This window comes from Canis aureus, chromosome 9 (assembly GCF_053574225.1).
Source record: "Canis aureus isolate CA01 chromosome 9, VMU_Caureus_v.1.0, whole genome shotgun sequence".
NCBI classification, from domain to species: domain Eukaryota; kingdom Metazoa; phylum Chordata; class Mammalia; order Carnivora; family Canidae; genus Canis; species Canis aureus.
The window spans coordinates 11,751,699-11,758,145 of record NC_135619.1 but is presented as its reverse complement, the minus strand read 5'-3'; the positions used below and the strand labels follow the sequence as shown (position 1 = coordinate 11,758,145).

The window sequence follows — 6,447 nt, the reverse complement described above, 5'->3', positions numbered from 1 at the left end:
AATGCTAGCGTGGGACACGCTGTTAGCAACACAGATAGCAGGTATTGGAGTGGCACTGGTTCTCACAGATATCCATATGTCTAGGCTGGGGTGTGAGGGAGGGAAATGGTGCCCACCAGCTCCTTTGTTCTTGAAGAACTCTCCCAATATCCCAGCTCCTCTAGTACATGCTCTAATTATAAAAACTTGCAAAAATTGGTCCCTGATTTTTTAAACCAAGTGTTATGGGGATTCATCTTCCCCATGCAAGTTCCTCATGCCTGGGGTACCTGGGACAGGGGTTTCTTTTATTCCCCTCTTTGCACTGCACTGTCCCTGCCTATTGGGGGCAGTCCCATGGATTCCTTTAGTTTTCATCCATGTCTCTGCCTTTCCTACCACCTTCAAGGTGGCTTCTTCTCTACTTTTAACTGCAGAGAGTCTGTTCTGCCAATCTTTGGATCCTTTTCTGGGTTATTTACACTGATGTAAGTATTATCTAGTTGTATCCCTAGGACAGGGTGAGGTTAGGATTCTCCTACTTTGCCATCTTTCCTGGAAGTCCTTTCTCTTCTTTTTAAAATGCTTTCTTGTTTTAATAGGTGAAGGGATATAGAACATAAATGTTCATATGTCACATATTTGAAGTCTGCAGAATACTTCCCTCTTTTGTGGACCATTTTAAGGGAGTTTGAAATTAAAGTAGTCATCCACTGACAAAGCTTATTTAGTTCTGTGTCCAACTTATTTTCCATTCTGGGTGTATATACACATTTGGATAAATAATTTTTCCTTTGAAACACCACTCAATGTCCCTCCACCCACAGTAATTCCTTCTAATATTGAAAGCGAATTTAAATATCTTGTTTAGGAGCCAGCCCTGGGTACTGCACATGCTTGCACAAGGCAAGAGAAATATGGAGGGTTGAGCTTCCACCACACTGTCATCCTCAGCCGCAGCCTCAGCCTCTGCCCCAGCTACCCTGGCCTGCCTGGGGCAGCTGGACAAAGGGCAGATTAGAAAAGTGGTGGAAGCTCTGTTGGCACACTCCAGGTCCAGGAAGAACGCAAATGGATTGCTTTTGAATGAGAATGAAAATCTCTTTTTAATGGTAGTATTATGGAAGATTCCAAGTAAAGAACTGAGGGTCAGACTGCCCTTGCTTCATGGTATTCGATCAGATTTAACAGATACTTGTTTACTTCCCCAGGATGAACCCAATTTAACTCCTGAAAAGACAGAAAGGTTTTACAAGAAGCTTTTGAACAAGCATGGAATTAAAACTGTTTCTTAGATTATCCCCCTCCGAACTCTAAAAAAGGCATATAAAGCTTATGAAGCCAAGCTGTGCCTCTTGGGCAGTTTTGACTTCTTCCTTACTGATGCGAGAATCAGGTGGCTCTTACCGTCACACCTCGGGAGACATTTCTACCACGGAAAGAACATGCTGGTACCTGTGAACCTTCTGGCCAAGAATGTATCCAGGGAGATTAATGAATGCATAGTAGCACTGTCTTAAACATCTCTAAAAGTGGTTCTTGCAATACTATCCACGCTGGCCACACTGGAATGGAGGTTGAACACATCATTGATAACATCATCTCTGTGACAAAGAGGCTTTCACAAAAGTTGCCAGAGAAGTGGGAGAGCATGAAACTCTTTTATGTGAAGACGGAGACGTAGGCCTCCTTGCCCGTCTTTTCCTCACTTGTCAGCTGTCAGGATGAAGCCAAGGGAATATGCACTCCTAGTCAGAAGAAAAAGGAAGCAAGCAAACAACAACAACAACAAAAAGAGTGTCATGAAAAACAAAAAGAGAACAAAACAAAAGGCATATGAAACAGGCTAGAAAGGCTGCATCGGCCCGGAAGGAAGGGGACACAGACCCCAAAACTAGTGATGCTGCTGTGAAGGACCCTGCCCCTCCCCCCCCCCAGAAGGAGAAGATGCAGGCTCCTGAGAAGAGGCTGGTAGAGGAAAAACCCAGCATAAGGTGTAAGACGAGTCCAAAGACGAGATCCTGCTCCTCATACCAATAAGGACTCCAGCAAAAGAAAGCATAGAGATGCAAAACCATGTCGCAGGAAAGAAGTCTCAGAAAAAGAGGCCTGGTCCCAACACAACCAGTGAAAAGAAGAGAAAGGGGGGAATCCCTGGGGGGGCTCAGCGGTTTAGAGCCTGCCTTTGGCCCAGGGCGCGATCCTGGGGACCCGGGATCGAGTCCCGCATCGGGCTCCCAGCATGGGGCCTGCTTCTCCTTCCTCCTGTGTCTCTGCCTCTCTCTCTCTCTATGTCTGTCATAAATAAATAAATAAATCTTTAAAAAAAAGAAGAAGAAGAAGAAGAGAAAGGCCTTTCCGGTTTCGAGACCCCGAAGGCTGCAGAGCCCAAGACTCCAGTTACCCAGAGAAGAAGCCAAGAATCAAAGAAGAGGCAGAGAAAGAAAGAAACTCTTCACTGGGGAAAAAAGACCCAAGACAGACAACCAAAGAGCCAGGGGCCAGGTTTTTTCCTACTGCTAATAAATCTGCGAAAAAAGCTCCCCATACTCCCAAGCAGTGGCCCCAAAAGTGCAAAGTACCCCAGTCAGCCTGAAAATCAAGAGACCCAAGCAGAAGGAAACATCCGCACTCTCCGAAGAGCTTTTTGAAAATGCCATCGCCCCAGCCCCCACCCCGCCACGCAGCCTTCTCCGGGAGTGAGGCCCAGACTTCAGTATTTGTTAAAACCTCCGCAGATAATTCTGATGTATGTTCGTGAGCTAGAGAACCAGTAGTTTCGAAGTAAATCCATTTTTTTTTTAAGTTGCCTTCTGTGTATTGGCCAATATGACAGGGAGAATGCAAATCCAAACCACAACGAGATCCCACCTCACACAGTGAGAATGGGGAACATTAACAAGGCAGGAAACCACAAATGTTGGAGAGGATGTGGAGAAAGGGGGGACCCTCTTGCACTGTTGGTGGGAATGTGAACTGGTGCAGCCACTCTGGAAAACTGTGTTGAGGTTCCTCAAAGAGTTAAAAATAGACCTGCCCTACGACCCAGCAATTGCACTGCTGGGGATTTACCCCAAAGATACAGATGCAGTAAAAAACCAAGACACCTGCACCCCGATGTTTATAGCAGCAATGTCCACAATAGCCAAACTGTGGAAGGAGCCTCGGTGTCCATCGAAAGATGAATGGATCAAGATGTGGTCTATGTATACAATGGAATATTCCTCAGGCATTAGAAATGACAAATACCCACCATTTGCTTCGACTGGATGGAACTGGAGGGTATTATGCTGAGTGAAGTAAGTCAATCGGAGAAGGACAAACATCTATGGTTTCACTCATACGGGGACTATAAGAAATAGTGAAAGGGATTATACGGGAAAGGAGGGAAAATGAGTGGGAAAAATTAGAGAGGGTGACAAAACATGAGAGACTCCTAACTCTGGAAAATGAACAATGGGGTCGTGGAAGGGGAGATGGGTGGGGGAATGGGGTAACTGGGTGGGGCACTGAGGAGGGCACTTGATAGGATGAGCACTGGGTGTTATACTGTATGTTGGCAAATCAAACTTCAATTAAAAATATATATATTAAAAAAAAGAATCCAGTAACCATTGTGCCTTATAAAATATAAAGATTATTTCCTCCAAATTAAGCATTAACTAAAGTATATAATGTAGAAAAATTTCTCGTTTTCTTTGATTTTTTAAATTTCTTTTTTCCAAAACTTTATTGGGCATAATTGATATACAAAAACTGCACATATTTATTTAATTTATACAATTTGAGGAATTTGGACTTTGTTACTTTTTAAAAAATGAACATAATTGTACATAAAATCATAAAATTACTACAAGTTGTTCAGTGTATTATGTTAATTCTAAGTATTAGTTCACACTTCACTCATTATTTGATAATAATATTCTGTTTGGCTTTATACTGTTTATAGATTTCAGGGAGGTACTTTTTCCTGTTCATTTAGATCAGATTTGGGGGAAAAAAATTTTCTGAGTAAATAAAAGATTTTCCACTATAACTTTTATTATTGAATAATGTTTCAAATCTCAATAATCTGTTAAGCAAAGCTATAATTAAAAGAAAGGCAATTTTCTCATGTTATCATTGTATATCTATGAAACTGAGAAATATAGGTATTAGAATTATGGAACTCTATTAAAATTAATGAACACGTGACAAATATACAACAAGAGCTTTCCTATGGAAATGTCCTTGGTAAGTTAGAGGTGAGAGTGAGAAAAATGTACTTATAAGAGGGAAATTTGGGACGCCTGGGTGGCTTAGTGGTTGAGTGTCTGCCTTCAGCCCAGGGTGTGATCCTGGAGACCTGGAATCGAGTCCCACATCAGGCTCCCTGCATGGAGCTTGCTTCTCTCTCTGCCTGTGTCTCTGACTCCCTCTGTGTCTCTCATGAATAAATAAATAAAATCTTTTAAAAAAAATAAGAGGGAAAAAACAACAAATCTAAGAGAAATCTCAACAGAATCTTATTTTTTTTAATTTTAACAGTAGATCTTCAAATCTAACTGAAGAAAAGCAGCATTATTTTACTGAGAAAAAAAATGTTTAATAAATGAAAAGGAATGGCATATTCACAGATGTAAATATTACAATTATAAACCTGTTTGATGTTTCCAAATAAATTTATAGGTACAATTAAATGTTAACCATAACCCCAATAGAGTGTTTTGAAACTGAGAAAAAGTATAAAATTTTCATTGGAAAATAAACTGCTTAAAATAAGTAAAATTTTTTGAAAAGGAATGATAACACGATAGACTTAGTCTGCCTTATATTAACACGTATGACACTGTAATAGAATAGAAGAGAGCACCTTTGGAAAAAATATGGACACATCAGGAAAACATTGGATATTCTATAAACAAATTCTTCTATATATGAAAAGCTTGTATAGTAAAAGTAATATAAAAACCAGTAAGGAAGGTTAAGATTATTTATTTTTCTTTTTTCCAGTTTTATTGAGATATAATTGACATATATCACTGTATGCAAAGTTTAAGGTGTACAGCATAATATTTTGACTTTTATATATTATGATATAATTACCACTGTAAATTTATTTAAAATACATCATTTCATATAGATACTTAAAAAGGAGAAAAGTGTTTTTATTCTTGTGATAAGAACTCTTAGAATATACTATTCTATTAATAACTTTCAAATACAAATACATAACTATATTTAACATGTCATATTTAACATTACATCTTCATTATTTATTTATTTTATAACTGGAAGTTTGTACCTAGCAATGTATCTTTTTTAAAGAAATGTTGGAATGCATGAAAAAGTAAAGGGTAAAAGAAGAATCATTGTATAGAGGCAACTATTGTTAACACACTGGATATTTTCTTTAAATATTTTCTTTTACTTTTTCCCCTGACTGGAAATAACTGTTTTTTATATGCCATAGGATATTAATATATGATAAATATTAAAAATTTAGACAAGATAAAAAATAAAAAGGGGAAAATAAAAAGTAGCTTTATAACTAGAGATAATCCTATCATCATTTCTCCCAGATTTTTTGATGCACAGGTATAAATATACATTTTGTTTTATTTTTTAAAAGTTTAATTCCAGTGCAATTAACATACAATGTTATATTAGTTTCAGGTGTACAATATAGTGATTCAACAGTCTACACAGTACTTAGTTCTCATCAAAGAAAGTGTACTCATAATCCTCTTCACTCATTTTACCTATCCCCCACCCACTTCCCAGAAGATGAAGATTATTTAATAAATAATGATGAGATTTCATCCCCACTAGAACATAGTAAGATCCACAAGGCATTTTATTTAGTTTACCAGTTTCAACCAGTGTCTAGAAGATTGTCTTCATAGGAGAGATGGTCATTATGTATCTGCTAAATGAAAACTGGTTTGGAAAAGTTCATTTTGATTCTCACATCACACAATATTCTGAGATTAAATCTAGACAAATTGTATAAACTCTAGGGATGCCCGGGTGGCTCAGAGGTTGAGCATTGCCTTCTGCTCAGGGCATGATCCCAGAGTCCTGGGATCTCCCCATAAGGAGACTGCTTCTCCCTCTGCCTATATCTGTGCCTCTCTCTCTCTGTGTCTCTCATGAATGGATGAATGAATGAATACAAAAATAAATCTTTTTAAAAAATTGCATAAACTCTAAGAAAATAGAAATGAATCATCAAATCTTTTGATGGAGGAAAATTTCATAAACTTGATAGATATTATCATAAAGGAAGACTATTTTCCTTACCTATAATCAATATTCAAATATTGATTGATTGATTCAAATATAAAATAGGTCTCTGAAGTTTAAAAAACTTTATAAACAAAATTAACAAGCCAAAAAAGAATTTAAAAATATTTATAACAAACCTGCAAATTAGTAGACAAGGCATTAAGCATCTATTCTGAAATGGTTAAAGGGCATGAATAGTTC

At 37.9% G+C, this 6,447-nt stretch overlaps 1 pseudogene; it reads left to right on the top strand.

Annotated features, from left to right (window-relative positions):
* The first annotated feature begins 896 nt into the window (after positions 1-896).
* Positions 897-2,811, top strand: LOC144320034 (ribosomal L1 domain-containing protein 1-like; annotated as a pseudogene).
* Positions 2,812-6,447: the final 3,636 nt, after the last annotated feature.